Source organism: Hyperolius riggenbachi, chromosome 1 (genome assembly GCF_040937935.1).
Source record: "Hyperolius riggenbachi isolate aHypRig1 chromosome 1, aHypRig1.pri, whole genome shotgun sequence".
NCBI lineage: Eukaryota > Metazoa > Chordata > Amphibia > Anura > Hyperoliidae > Hyperolius > Hyperolius riggenbachi.
In genome coordinates this window covers 297,008,801-297,024,187 of record NC_090646.1, presented here as the reverse complement: position 1 = coordinate 297,024,187, position 15,387 = coordinate 297,008,801, and the positions used below count along the sequence as shown (strand labels likewise).

Genomic DNA, 15,387 nt, shown 5'->3' with positions numbered 1-15,387 from the left:
AATATTGCGTTGAAGTTCGTGGCTGCCCTAAGGCCTTTTGATATCTCCTGTGGGTTGTTGAAGTCCCTGCTTGTCAGAGTAGACCCCATTTACAGCTCTTAGTTCCTGGTTCAGGTAATAATTAGTGATTTGTGGGCTGTAGTGGAAGAAGGTAGCATTTGGCAGAATTGTATTATTAAATAATTAAAAAAATAGCTAGTAGTAGATTGTGCAGTCCTGTTTGCTCTCAGAAACTAAATTGTTATGTTGCATTTAATTAAATATTTCATGTAAACACTGTGCCTATTAAAAGTATTCTTGTGAGAGAGTAGTGCACGCAGATGATAATTATTTTCACATTTCTTCATTAGTGCAGGCTATCATTATGGTTTTGTCTTACCCATCCTGCTTTAAGCAGTTACCTGCGGAACTCCTTGGTTGGATTATTGAAGGTTAACTTCTCTCAGCACAGGTGATTCATTGGTGCATCTCCTTCCAAATCCAGGAACAGATCATGAATAAAACCGACCTTCCTATGTTCCCCCTCTTCCAGAAAAACTAAAAGTCTTTTCATACACAATAACTAGTTGTCAGATAGTAGGTGACAAGCAGTAATAGACAATAGCAGTAGGTAGCTTTTAAACGTATTCTCAATCAATATTGCAGTATATATATCCCATATGCAGACAAAACACCTAGGAATAAAAAAAAGCCTCTATGGATAAATGGAAAGGTTAGAGATAAAATTTAGTGGAAAAATAATGCATATAAGGTCCTAAAACAGGAGGGGACTGAGGCTGCATTAAGCAATTATAAGGAGTGCAATAAAAGTTGTAAAAAAGAAATTAGGCTGGCAAAGATTGAAGCTGAAAATCAAATCGCTAGGAATATCAAATCTAACCCAAAGAAGTTTTACAAGTACATCAGCTCTAAAAAAAAAAAGAAAGGTTGACTGTATTGGACTCCTAAAGGATGAGGGTGGGAACTCAATGGTGGATGACCAAGGTAAGGTGGAGTTATTAAATGCTTTCTTTGCTTCTGTCTTCACAAGGGAAACATCACTGTTGCAAATTACAGATGCAGAAGAGTCTCAATCTTCCAAATGTAATATTAAATACTTAACGCAGGAAGAAGTAAAGGCAAGACTAAATAAATTAAAAATAGACAAGGCACCTGACCCGGATGGCATGCATTCTCGGGTCCTAAGGGAATTAAGTTCAGTTATAGATAAACCCCTTTATCTTATCTTTTGTGACTCTCTTTCAACTGGCAGAGTCCCAGTGGATTGGCGTACAGCCCACGTTTTCCCACTATTTAAGAAGGGCAAAAAATCAGATCCAGGAAATTATAGACCTGTAAGCTTAACATCAGTTGTATGCAAACTATTTGAGGGGTTACTAAGAGATACTATACATTACTTCATAGTAGAAAATAATCTTATTTCTCAGCATCAACATGGGTTTACTAAAGACAGGTCCTGTTTGACTAACATGCTCAGCTTTTATGAGGTAGTGAATGCTAATATGGATATTGGGAATGCTGTAGATGTGATATACTTGGACTTTGCAAAGGCCTTCGACACTGTTCCCCACAAAAGTCTGGTGCAAAAGTTGAGGATGCAAGGACTGGGGAAGAGTCTGTGTGCATGGATAGGGAATTGGCTAATGGACAGAAAACAAAGAGTTGTGGTCAATGGATCGTACTCAAAATGGGAGACTGTTAGCAGTGGGGTCCCACAGGGGTCTGTACTGGGTCCAGTGCTCTTCAATGTATTTATTAATGACCTAGTAGATGCAGTAGTGAGCAATGTTGCTATTTTTGCAGATGATACAAAATTGTGCAGAATCATCAACTCTCAGGAAGATAGTGTCATATTGCAACAGGATCTGGATAGGATGGCTATATGGGCACATAAATGGCAGATGAAATTCAATGTTGAAAAATGTAAAGTCATGCATTTTGGTCGTACCAATGGTCTAGCACCATACAAAATAAATGGGATACAGTTGGGGACATCAAACTTGGAAAAGGTCTTAGGAGTACTCATCGACAACAAGGTAAATAATCGTACTCAATGCCAAGCCGTTGCAGCTAAAGCTAACAAAATTTTGGGATGCATTAAAAGGGAAATAAAAACTCAAGATGCTAGCATAATATTGCCCGTTTAACTCTCTAGTAAGGCCACATCTGGAATATGGAGTTCAGTTCTAGGCACCACATTACAAAAAAGATATTGCAGTTTTAGAGCAGGTGCAGAGACTAGCAACAAAATTGATAGGTGGGATGGAAGGTCTCACTTACCAAGAAAGGTTAGATAAACTGGGTTTATTTAGTCTAGAGAAAAGACGCCTTAGAGGAGATCTAATTAACATGTATAAATACATCAAAGGGCAATATAATAGCTTGGCGGATGAGCTTTTTGTCCCTAGGCCTTCTCAAAGCGTACGAGAGAGAACGGCGCCGGAGACTTGGGCGCAGGATTCAGCCGGTATATGGCTGATCCTGCTGCTGCACAACTCCGGGCCGTGTTAATTACTATTCCCCCTCCAGGCCGCCATGGATAGTGGGGGAATGAAATAATTCGGCTTCCAGCGATTGCCGTGCTCGTTCTCAAAGGACTAGAGGACATGATCTGCGCATGGAGGAAAAACGTTTTAGAAATTTATTTAGGAAAGGGTTCTTTACAGTAAGAGTGATTAAGATGTGGAATGCATTGCCACAGAAAGTCGTTATGGCAAACTCTATACCTGCATTTAAAGGGGGCTTAGATGCTTTCCTTGCGTTGAAAGACATCCATGGCTACAATTACTAGGTAATGCCTAATGATGTTGATCCAGGGATTTTATCTGATTGCCATCTGGAGTCGGGAAGGAATTTTTCCCTTTGGGGGCTAATTGGACCATGCCTTGTAAGGGTTTTTTCGCCTTCCTCTGGATCAACAGGGATATGTGAGGGAGCAGGCTGGAGTTGTACTTTGTACTGGTTGAACTCGATGGACGTATGTCTTTTTTCAACTAAAATAACTATGTAACTATGTAACTATGTCCAACCTTTCTTGATAAGTGAGATCTTCCATCCATCTGATTAATTTAGTTGCCCATCTTTGTACCTGTTGTATAGTGTGGTGCCCAAAACTGTATCCCATGCTCCGGATGTGGCCTCACAAGTGATTTATACAGAGGGAGTAGCATACTAGAATCTTGAGATATTATTTCCCATTTATGCATCCCAATATTTTAGCGTTAGCTACCTCTGCTTGGCATTGTATACGATTACTTAACTTATCAACAGTATTCTTAAGTCCTGCTCCAAGTCTGATGTTCCCAGTTGTTTGCCATTTCTTTTATATGATGATCTACCATTGGTTTGTCCAAAGTGCATAACTTCACATTTATCAACATTTAAATGTAATCTGCCATATGCCTGCCCATATGGCCATGTTGTCAAGATCCTGGTGTAATATGTCATAATTTGTCTAAATGTTGATAGTTCTGCATAATTTTGCATCATCTGCAAAGCTGGTTACAATACTTTTTATTCCGTCTACTAAATCAATAATAATTACAATTGAAAAGAATTGGACCATGTTCTGACCCCTGCAGTATGCCACTGCTAACAGTTTTCCATTTTGAGTATTTAAAGTAATTCGGTTTTAGGCCTCTTCCACAGTGGGACGTTAAAGTCGCACGTTATAAAAAATTATAACGCAGACTAACACACAGCAATACAAAGTATTTGCGACATTCACAGGGCACACGTTGCGTTGTGTGTAACGTGTAGCAATATTTAGAAAGTGCTGCATGCTGTGCGTTTAGCAATATCTTTGCTGCATTATGTGTGTTGCACATGCTCAGTAATTTTTTTTTTTTAAAGTAACGCATGCGCCGTTTTCGTTCCACCAGTATGCGACGAAAACAGCGCACCAAGAGACACATAAAGCAGTGTAAAATAACGTCCAATTTCATAACCTACATGCGCTGCGTTAGGGGCACGTTGTGCGTCTTTAACGTCGCATCAAACGCAACATCCCACTGTGAAAGAGGCCTAAGAGTGCTTTGCAAGACAAGCAAACATTTGTATGAAATTTTGACTTGATAAGCAAGCAACGCCTTGGTATCAGGGGCGTAGGAATAGACCCTGCAGCCCCTGCAGTTGCAGGGGGGCCCCTAGCAAGTCAGGGGCCCGGAGGAGGAAAGGCTGTCACCACCGGCGTACCTACCGGGGATGCGACTCTCTCAGCCGCAGGGGGGCCCGGCCGCCCGGGGCTGCTCTGGGGCCCGCTCACTGTGCGTGGGGGAAGCGCTGCTCTGGACCCCCCAGCAAGGTGCTCAACTGGCCGCAGCGTCTAATAGACGCTGCGCCAGTTCATTCCCCGCAGCCCCGCTCCACCAGCAGCCTGCATAGTCTCCGGCAGGCAGAGCAGGGCTACGGCAAGATGGCCGCCGAAGAAGCCCTACACTGGAGACTATTTGTATCTCTAGTACAGGGCTTCGGCAGCCATCTTGCCGTAGCCCTGCACTCTGCCTGTCAGCGCGGGAGATGTGCTGCAGGAGAACTCGGGGAGCTGCGAGCCAGATGCCGGGAGAGGAGAAGACTTCTGTCAGGTAAGTGAATTGGTTTTTTTTCACAGGTGCATTTTTTTTTTCTAGAGTCTGCTGCCTACATTGTGATTTTCTGGTGTCTGCTGCCTACATTGTGATTTTCTGGTCACTGCTGCCCACATTGTGATTTTCAGGTGTCTGCTGCCCACATTATGATTTTCTGGTCACTGCTGCCCACATTGTGATTTTCAGGTGTCTGCTGCCCACATTGCGATTTTCTGGTGTCTGCTGCCTACATTGTGATTTTCTGGTCACTGCTGCCTACATTGTGATTTTCAGGTGTCTGCTGCCCACATTATGATTTTCTGGTCACTGCTGCCCACATTGTGATTTTCAGGTGTCTGCTGCCCACATTGCGATTTTCTGGTGACTGCTGCCTACATTGTGATTTTCTGGTCACTGCTGCCCACATTGTGATTTTCAGGTGTCTGCTGCCTACATTGTGATTTTCTGGTGTCTGCTGCCCACATTGCGATTTTCTGGTGACTGCTGCCTACATTATGATTTTCTGGTCACTGCTGCCCACATTGTGATTTTCAGGTGTCTGCTGCCCACATTGCGATTTTCTGGTGACTGCTGCCCACATTATGATTTTCTGGTGTCTGCTGCCCACATTACGATTTTCTGGTCACTGCTGCCCACATTGCGATTTTCTGGTGTCTGCTGCCCACATTGCGATTTTCTGGTGTCTGCTGCCCACATTACGATTTTCTGGTGACTGCTGCCCACATTACGATTTTCTGGTCACTGCTGCCCACATTGCGATTTTCTGGTCACTGCTGCCCACATTGCGATTTTCTGGTCACTGCTGCCCACATTGCGATTTTCTGGTGTCTGCTGCCCACATTGTGATTTTCAGGTGTCTGCTGCCCACATTATGATTTTCTGGTCACTGCTGCCCACATTGTGATTTTCAGGTGTCTGCTGCCCACATTGCGATTTTCTGGTGTCTGCTGCCCACATTATGATTTTCTGGTGTCTGCTGCCCACATTACGATTTTCTGGTCACTGCTGCCCACATTACGATTTTCTGGTGTCTGCTGCCCACATTGCGATTTTCTGGTGTCTGCTGCCCACATTACGATTTTCTGGTCACTGCTGCCCACATTGCGATTTTCTGGTCACTGCTGCCCACATTGCGATTTTCTGGTGTCTGCTGCCCACATTGCGATTTTCTGGTGTCTGCTGCCCACATTACGATTTTCTGGTCACTGCTGCCCACATTGCGATTTTCTGGTGTCTGCTGCCCACATTGCGATTTTCTGGTGTCTGCTGCCCACATTACGATTTTCTGGTCACTGCTGCCCACATTGCGATTTTCTGGTCACTGCTGCCCACATTGCGATTTTCTGGTGTCTGCTGCCCACATTATGATTTTCTGGTGTCTGCTGCCCACATTACGATTTTCAGGTGTCTGCTGCCCACATTACGATTTTCAGGTGTCTGCTGCCCACATTAGGATTTTCAGGTGTCTGCTGCCCACATTAGGATTTTCTGGTGTCTGCTGCCCACATTGCGATTTTCTGGTGTCTGCTGCCCACATTGCGATTTTCTGGTGTCTGCTGCCCACATTACGATTTTCAGGTGTCTGCTGCCCACATTGTGATTTTCAGGTGTCTGCTGCCCACATTACGATTTTCTGGTCACTGCTGCCCACATTGCGATTTTCTGGTCACTGCTGCCCACATTGCGATTTTCAGGTGTCTGCTGCCCTCATTACGATTTTCAGGTGTCTGCTGCCCACATTACGATTTTCAGGTGTCTGCTGCCCACATTACGATTTTCAGGTGTCTGCTGCCCACATTACGATTTTCAGGTGTCTGCTGCCCACATTGCGATTTTCAGGTGTCTGCTGCCCACATTGCGATTTTCTGGTGTCTGCTGCCCACATTACGATTTTCTGGTGTATGCTGCCCACATTAGGATTTTCTGGTGACTGCTGCCCACATTGCGATTTTCTGGTGACTGCTGCCCACATTGCGATTTTCTGGTGACTGCTGCCCACATTGCGATTTTTCTGGTGACTGCTGCCCACATAAGGATTTTCTGGTGACTGCTGCCCACATTAGGATTTTCTGGTGTCTGCTGCCCACATTACGACATTCTGGTGACTGACTGCTGCCCACATTAGGATTTTCTGGTGACTGCTGCCCACATTACGATATTCTGGTGACTGCTGCCCACATTAGGATTTTCTGGTGACTGATGCCCACATTGCAATTTTCTGGTGACTGCTGCCCACATGGCGATTTTCTGGTGACTGCTGCCCACATTGCGATTTTCTGGTGAACTCTGCCCACATTACGATTTTCTGGCCCACATTACGATTTTCTGGTGAACACTGCCCACGTTACGATTGTCTGGTGAATGCTGTCCACGTTACGATTTTCTGGTGAACGCTGCCCACATTACGATTTTCTGGCCCACATTACGATTTTCTGGTGAACACTGCCCAAGTTACGATTGTCTGGTGAATGCTGTCCATGTTACAATTTTCTGGTGAACGCTGCCCACATTACGATTTTCTGGCCCACATTACGATTTTCTGGTGAACACTGCCCAAGTTACGATTGTCTGGTGAATGCTGTCCTTGTTACAATTTTCTGGTGAACTCTGCCCACATTACGATTTTCTGTCCCACATTACGATATTCTGGGGAACGCTGCCCACATTACGATTGTCTGGTGAATGCTGCCCACGTTACAATTTTCTGGTGACTGCTGCTCACGTTACTATTTTCTGGTGACTGGTGCCCACATTACGATTTTCTGGTGAACTCTGCCCACATTATGATTTTCTAAAGGCCCACATTACGATTTTCTGGTGAACTCTGCCCACATTACGATTTTCTGGCCCACATTACGATTGTCTGGTAAAATGCTGCCCACTTTACAATTAATTTACAGTGAAATGCTGCCCCATTACGATTATTTGGCACCTATGGGGGGGGGGGGCCCCATCCAAATATTCGCAGGGGGGCCCAGTGATTTCTAGTTACGCCCCTGCTTGGTATACAAGCAAATCAAATGTATATGTGCATTGCATTATCACAACTGACTCAATTATCCTTCTTTCTTTTTTGTTGCAGGATTGTATTTTGTCAGGATTGTAATCTGAGTGTAGGGACTGCTCAATGTCACATTTCCGTGAAATCTTTAAAAGTAGGCAAAGAAGAAGGCCAAGAAATTGCCATTGCATAAGTTCTTTGTTAAAGCCCAAGAAAAAAGAAGGTTGGGGTGAGCCTAGAGATAGCAATGATTCTGTTAGTTATAGTGAAAGTATTTTTTTCCCCCATTTTCATGTTATACAATACAGTACTTTATTTAAAATAATTTTCTAGAAATGTTTTTGGATTGTAGAACGAATCATCTGAGTTTCCGGACCAAACAAGCATGTTTCTGGGAAAAATTATGCTCACAAACCAAGGTTCCACTGTATGTGATTATACTAAAATTCAATACATTATACCTGTTTAAAGGGGGAAAAAACATTCTCCAGGTTGCCACACAGTGCTGGGAGTTGTAAATGGCATCTGCGTGCATTCTGTTCACCTTAGCTGCAGGCCACTTGCCAGCTCTAGTTGGCCGGGACTAACCTTTGATTCCTTCTCTTCTTTTACAAACAGGCATAACAGCTTGTAGGCAACACAGATAAAGAGTAGGTATATGTAATTAATATATGTAGCTTCAAATGCGTCTCCTGCACAGGCTCATCCAGCAACATCAGATGCAGACAAAGCAGATCGATGCCATAAAAGGGCTGGTGTGGGGTCAATAGTCCTTACTGAGCACATCTAGATGAGTCATTAGAAGGGAGTAACTATCATTGTTTCAGTTATGATGGTGGAGGTTTTATGGCATGCCTAGTCACATGTGCTTATGTTTTATTTCTGTTTTTTTTTTATTTTTATTATAATTGACCTATAATAAAGTGTTAGAAAGATTTGTTTTCCTGTCCTTGACAATTTTTAATCCCATATGCAGAAAAGTCCTAATTTTAAAATCCTCTAACATGCATAAAGGTTTACCTGGATTCAATTGGTTGCTGTTAGACAGACTCCTTATTACTCTTAAAGAGAACCTGAACTGAAAATAAAAAGTCAAAATAACCATACACAGGTCATACTTAAAACCTCCTGTGTAGTCTACTCCTCAATCTCTTTCTCCTCTCATGTGTCCCACTTGTACACTGTGATCATTGAAACTGTAATATCACCCATTTGAGCCATAGGGACACATGGACATTACCTTGCACATTCAGTTGTAACTGACAACTGCTGATATTTAACTGGCAGCAACTGTTATAGTTCAGTTCTGATAAAATCTTGTCAGAACTGGAAGGGATCACTGTAAGAAGAAAATGGTGAGCTTCTGAGAGGAACTGACGGTGAGGTTAGTATGTAATATTCATTTGCAGCTACGTCATGTGTTTATTTTAAATAATTTTACTCGCTTCAGGTTCGCTTTAAGAAATAATATAAAAATATTACTCCTTGGCTAGTTAACTGAAAAAACAATGCCTGTAAATTAACAAATTTGGATCCTTTAATGATTTTTTACTTGACCAGATGTCTGCCCTCTTGAGCAGACTTTGTGAATGTTTCCAGTGAAATCACATGCAGGGCTTGGCCCCACCACAACAGAGTGGATCCAGGGTGCCTACACTTGGACATTCAGGTATTGATTTTTCCAGCCATTTCAATCACTTTAAAGCACAGTTCCCCAACCCTGTCCTCAAGGCCCACCAACAGTGCATGTTTTGCAGAAAACCACACACATTCACAGGTGAGGTAATTAGTGTCTCAACAGAGCTGATAACCTACCTCTGTGGATTTCCACAAAACATGCACTGTTGGTGGGCCTTGAGGACAGGGTTGGGGAACTGTGCTTTAAAGGAATCTGACTGTCATCTATTGCCCCCACCATATCCAACTGATTCCCCTTCAATCGATTTTGGGCAAATTATCAATTGAAGGTGTGATTGGATACATAGGAAAATTTCCAAGCAAACAGGTGGGGAATCAATGTCCACATAGCGTTGCACTAAATCAAGTTTGACCAATACTTTCTGCTGAAATGTACTGAGATTGAGTGTGAAGTGCGGTGTAGGAATCGATTACCATCTGATCAATTAGCTTGGCATATTGGGCTCTAATCGATCTGTGTATGCCTAGCCAAGCGACAGAGAAAAGAAAATTGTTAACTTTTATTTTGTATGAATATTTTGAACTGGAGCAAAGTAATATTTTAATTTCTGCAGAATGCCCTCACTTGCTTTTTTTCATACAAGCTAGTCAAGCCACACCCTGAGGAAGCCCATTGGCCGAAACATGAAAGTGGGAGGAGTCACAGGGGGCCAGCCTGGCCCACCACTATCACTGCACGCTAGCCGGAGCTGATCCCCATGGCCACGCTGACATACTGTAGTTTACAGGCACGGGTAGAACGCAAAGCTGCACACCGCTGCCATCTGACGGGAATTTGCCTGACACTTCTCAGTGAGTAATTGTGCACGCTGTGAACTCTTGACACCCAGGCGGGACATAGTGTTTAGGGATTGGCGACTCCTCAAGCAAGGAGTATGATGTCATCAATCCACATTGCTGGACTCGGTTCATGCTATGCATTATTATAGTTGTTTATTTGCTACTTGAACTGGCTATCCCTTGCTGACATGCTTTTTGCCTAAGTCAAGCTTACTATGTTTACGTGGCTGTCTGCATGGGCTTTGTAACTTACATCTATGGAACTCTGCATGGAATAACAACTGTTTCTGTGCTAGCCTGAGTAAATTGGTGCTATTTTGCCAGCAAATGGAACTAATGCAATGATTCATAAGCGATTTAAGGATATCCAGTTTTCTGATGTAGCTGTTTCTTTGCAGCATGCACAGAGCTCTATATATGCATACAGGTCCTTCTAAAAAAAATTAGCATATTGTGATAAAGTTCATTATTTTCTGTAATGTACTAATAAACATTAGACTTTCATATATTTTGGATTCATTACACACAACTGAAGTAGTTCAAGCCTTTTATTGTTTTAATATTGATGATTTTGGCATACAGCTCATGAAAACCCAAAATTCCTATCTCAAAAAATTAGCATATTTCACCCGACCAATAAAAGAAAAGTGTTTTTAAAAAAAAAAAAGGCAACCTTCAAATAATTATGTTCAGTTATGCACTCAATACTTGGTCGGGAATCCTTTTGCAGAAATGACTGCTTCAATACGGCGTGGCATGGAGGCAATCAGCCTGTGGCACTGCTCAGGTGTTATGGAGCCCAGGATGCTTCAATAGTGGCCTTAAGCTCATCCAGAGTGTTGGGTCTTGCGTCTCTCAACTTTCTCTTCACAATATCCCACAGATTCTCTATGGGGTTCAGGTCAGGAGAGTTGGCAGGCCAATTGAGCACAGTAATACCATGGTCAGTAAACCATTTACCAGTGGTTTTGGCACTGTGAGCAGGTACCAGGTCGTGCTGAAAAATGAAATCCTCATCTCCATAAAGCTTTTCAGCAGATGGAAGCATGAAGTGCTCCAAAATCTCCTGATAGCTAGCTGCATTGAACCTGCCCTTGATAAAACACAGTGGACCAACACCAGCAGCTGACATGGCACCCCAGACCATCACTGACTGTGGGTACTTGACACTGGACTTCAGGTATTTTGGCATTTCCCTCTGCCCAGTCTTCCTCCAGACTCTGGCACCCTGATTTCCGAATGACATGCAAAGGTTGCTTTCATCCGAAAAAAATACTTTGGACCACTGAGCAACAGTCCAGTGCTGCTTCTCTGTAGCCCACGCTTCTGCCGCTGTTTCTGGTTCAAAAGTGGCTTGACCTGGGGAATGCGGCACCTGTAGCCCATTTCCTGCACACACCTGTACACGGTGACTCTGGATGTTTCTACTCCAGACTCAGTCCACTGCTTCCACAGGTCCCCCAAGGTCTGGAATTGGTCCTTCTCCACAATCTTCCTCAGGGTCCGGTCACCTCTTCTCGTTGTGCAGCGTTTTCTGCCACACCTTTTCCTTCCCACAGACTTCCCACTGAGGTGCCTTGATACAGCACTCTGGGAACAGCCCATTCGTTCAGAAATTTCTGTGTCTTACCCTCTGGCTTGAGGGTGTCATTGATGGCCTTCTGGACAGCAGTCAGGTCGGCAGTCTTACCCATGATTGCGGTTTTGAGTAATGAACCAGGCTGGGAGTTTTTAAAAGCCTCAGGAATCTTTTGCAGGTGTTTAGAGTTAATTAGTTGATTCAGATGATTAGGTTAATAGCTCGTTTAGAGAACCTTTTCATGATATGCTAATTTTTTGAGATAGGAATTTTGGGCTTTCATGAGCTGTATGCCAAAATCATCAATATTAAAACAATAAAAGGCTTGAACTACTTCAGTTGTGTGTAATGAATCTAAATTATATGAAAGTCTAATGTTTATCAGCACATTACAGAAAATAATGAACTTTATCACAATATGCTATCTGAGGGTAGGTCTGCGGGCAATCTGATGGTGTGGGACAGGTGATTGACAGGTGATTACAGGGGAGGATAGATGTATACAGTACCAGGGGGGAGGGGGTGTGCGGAGGATCTGAGAGTGTAGGGGGGTGATCAGGAGCCCCCAGGGGGCAGTTTAGGACCTAATAGAAAAAATAGTGTTGACAGATAGTGACAGGGAGTGATTGAGGGGTGATTAGGGGAGTGAATGGGTGTAAACAGGAGTCTGAGGGGGCGGGGGTCTGAGGGGTGCTGTGGGTGATCAGAGGGAAGGGGGGGGCAGATCAGTGTGCTTGGGTGCTTACCTGGGGGGCTGCAGCCTGCCCTGGTAGTCCCTTGATCACTGGGACCACCAGGGCAGGAGGCAGCCTGTATAATGCGCTTTGTATACATTACAAAGCGTATTATACACTTTGTTTGCGGCGATCCGGATGCTAGTAGCCCGCCGGCGCTTCCGAACGGCTGGCGGGTTACTGTGCAAGGTGGGTGGAGCCTGTCGCCGACGCCTGATCGCGTGACTTGATTGGCGCATAACCACGCCCACTGCCGCCACAGCCGATGGGTGTATAGCGGTCGTTTGGGCCTAGCCCTTGCCGCCGCCCATCGGCTGTGGGCGGTCGGCAAGTGGTTAAGAAGGGGCTTGAGGATTCCTTCTTTTAGAGGGGTAGGAAACCTCCATGCTTGCAGAGAGCAATTTACTATCTTGTGAAATGCTGGACCAAACAGGTCAGGGCATTTCAGCATATGTTTAATTGGTCCAGGATCCAGGTCGCAGGTTGTCTGGCGGAGGTGACGGAGGATGTCTGAGATCTCTTCCTCACTAATGCTTTTGAAGTTAGTCCAGGGTGTTAGGTTGTTCTTGCAACTATTTACAGGAGTTGAATAAGTCTTAGGTGCTGCGGACTGAATGAGAGACCGAATAGAGGACACTTTGTCAGAAAAGTAGCAAGCACATTTTTCACATAGCTCCTGTGAGGGATTTATAGTAGGATTTTGACAGGATGGGTTACAGAGGCTATCAACTGTGCGGAATAATTGGGCTGGCCTTGTTGGCGGCCTTTGCAATCTCCTGTGATAGGTAGGAGGATTTTTTCTTGGTGATCGCATTTTGGTAGCTTCCCAGGTGAGAGACAAGGATGTGTTTATCTTTTGAAATCTGAGATTTCCACCATATTCTTTCTAGTCTGTGCACTTCTTTCTTTAGGTCCTTTAGTGAGCTATCAAACCACCGTGCGTGGTGAAGTGGTGTAGACCGTTTAATGCGTACTGGAGCAAGGTCATTAAAAGCAGATGACACAGCATGGTTGTACATCAGGATCATGGAGTCTGGGTCAGAGCAATGATTGGTTAGTCTGTCAAAGTTGAGGATATTCTGAATGTGCAGGGGTGAGACATCTTTCAAAGTGTGGTATTTTATGAGGAGTTCTTTCCCTCTGTGTTTTATCGCTGGTGCTGTCAGAGAGAAGTGGATGGTGTGGTGGTCTGACCATACTACTGGGTTTATTTCCGTGTGTGATATTAAAAGTCCGTAATGGAATATAAGATCTAGGGTGTGCCCTTTCTTGTGGGTGGGGAAGTTGACAGCCAGAGAGAAACCCAGTTCAGTAGTAGTTGACTTCCTAGGTGTGAGTTGTGATCATCCACCCATGCATTTAAAATCTCCCAGGATGATCCATCTAGGGTGTTCCACTGTTAGGCAGGATAAGAGTTCAGAGATTTCCTTAAGAAAGGCTGAGCCATTACCTGGAGGGTGGTATATGAGCAATATGTTGATGTTTTTCACAGCTGAGAGTTGGGCCGCCAGGCATTCAAAGGATTCAGTGAGGCCTTTTGCCAGGGACCTTATGTTCAAAGAGGATCTGAAGCACATGGCAACCCCCCTCCTTTGCGGTCTTGCCTCTCACAGTGCAAGATTGAATAATTAACTGGCACAGTCGCTTCAAGAGTGGGGCCTGCATGTTTCCCAAGCTAGGTCTCTGTCAAAAAGGTCAAATCAGAGAGCTCTATTAGGTCATGCATAGTTGCTGTTTTATTATTTATTGATCTGGCATTGCAAAGTGTGGCTGTGATGGAGCTTTCCTGGGGACAGCTATGTTTTTTACAGTTCACTGTCAAAGCTGTTGTTTGTTTTTAGACCCACTGCCTCTCTGCCCCCTCCTGCTTTCCTGAGTATCCCAAAGGATTTTAAGAGACAAGCTAGTGAGTTGTTCATTTGTAATTGTTTCTTGGGAGGGCAGGCAGAGAGAAGATCCTTTGATGAGTATTTGTATGTTGACATTAAGCCCCATCTACATAATACGATTCTTTGTGCGATTCGATTACGATTCTATTTACGATCCGATTAAATCCAACATGTCCGATCGGGATTCGATTCAGTTCAATTTGCCATTGTTTTCGCACAAAGAATCGTATCGTGCAGATTGGGCTTAAGAGACAATAGACTTGTTTAGATAGCTTTTACTTTTGGAATCATGCTGAGCTCAAAGAGGATCTGTGCAAAATGCTTTCTTTCTACACAGAGTTGGATCATAGATTTATTTTAAGTAAAGTTCTTTGTTTCAGCGTTAGATGATAAATGATAAAATATATGTGGAAAATAGTCACTTGGTGCATATGCCTTGGATAATGGGTAAAGGATTACTCACAGGGTGGAGAGAGGGCAATCACAGAGGTTGAAGGTCTTGTTTCAGGTCAGCTATTAGAAGGCTTGGTGTGTTCAGCAATGGTAGGCTTCATGGTAGATTTCAATCCAGTTTAAATCTCTGACATCCAAAGTAGTCCAAATGTTCTGGTTGGTTGTAGTTGTATCCTTAGCCATGGTGGGTGGGATTCCTCTGTATTTTGGGTCCAGTTTCAGCACAAATAGGTTTAAAGGTGTAGAAATCTGAGACAAGGTCTGGAGCAGCTTAAGAGAGTTGCATCCCACCTGGGCATGCTCAGACAATCCTGTGTCTGTGCACCAAGGGGGGTACACACGCACTACGGCCGCCAACGACGAGTCTGTCAGACCCTCCCGCCGGGGGGAATTTCAGCCAACAGTAGTGCGTATGTACACGCTGTCGGCGGACTGATAAGGCTGTTTCTGAACGATCCACTCAGCGGATCGTTCAGAAACAGCTTCATCAGTCCGCCAACAGTGTGTACACATGCGCTACTTTGGCTGAAAGACCGCCAAAAATGTAATTGCATCAGTGGCAAGTTGGTCTTAGGATCATGAAAATCAAATGTTGCCAGTGGAAAAGGGGGCCTAAATAGCACTGCAAATAAGCACAGCTCTGTTTAGTGTAACAACATTAGATCCC

The 15,387-nt window shown here is 44.1% G+C and overlaps 1 protein-coding gene across 1 annotated transcript in view; it reads left to right on the top strand.

Annotated features, from left to right (window-relative positions):
• Positions 1-15,387, top strand: part of ACER1 (alkaline ceramidase 1) — a 200,520-nt gene that overhangs the window by 69,028 nt on the left and 116,105 nt on the right. The window contains exon 2 of the mRNA XM_068233760.1: positions 7,669-7,816. The gene's annotated coding sequence lies outside the window, so the exon portion shown is untranslated. The remainder of the gene's footprint in view (positions 1-7,668; positions 7,817-15,387) is intronic.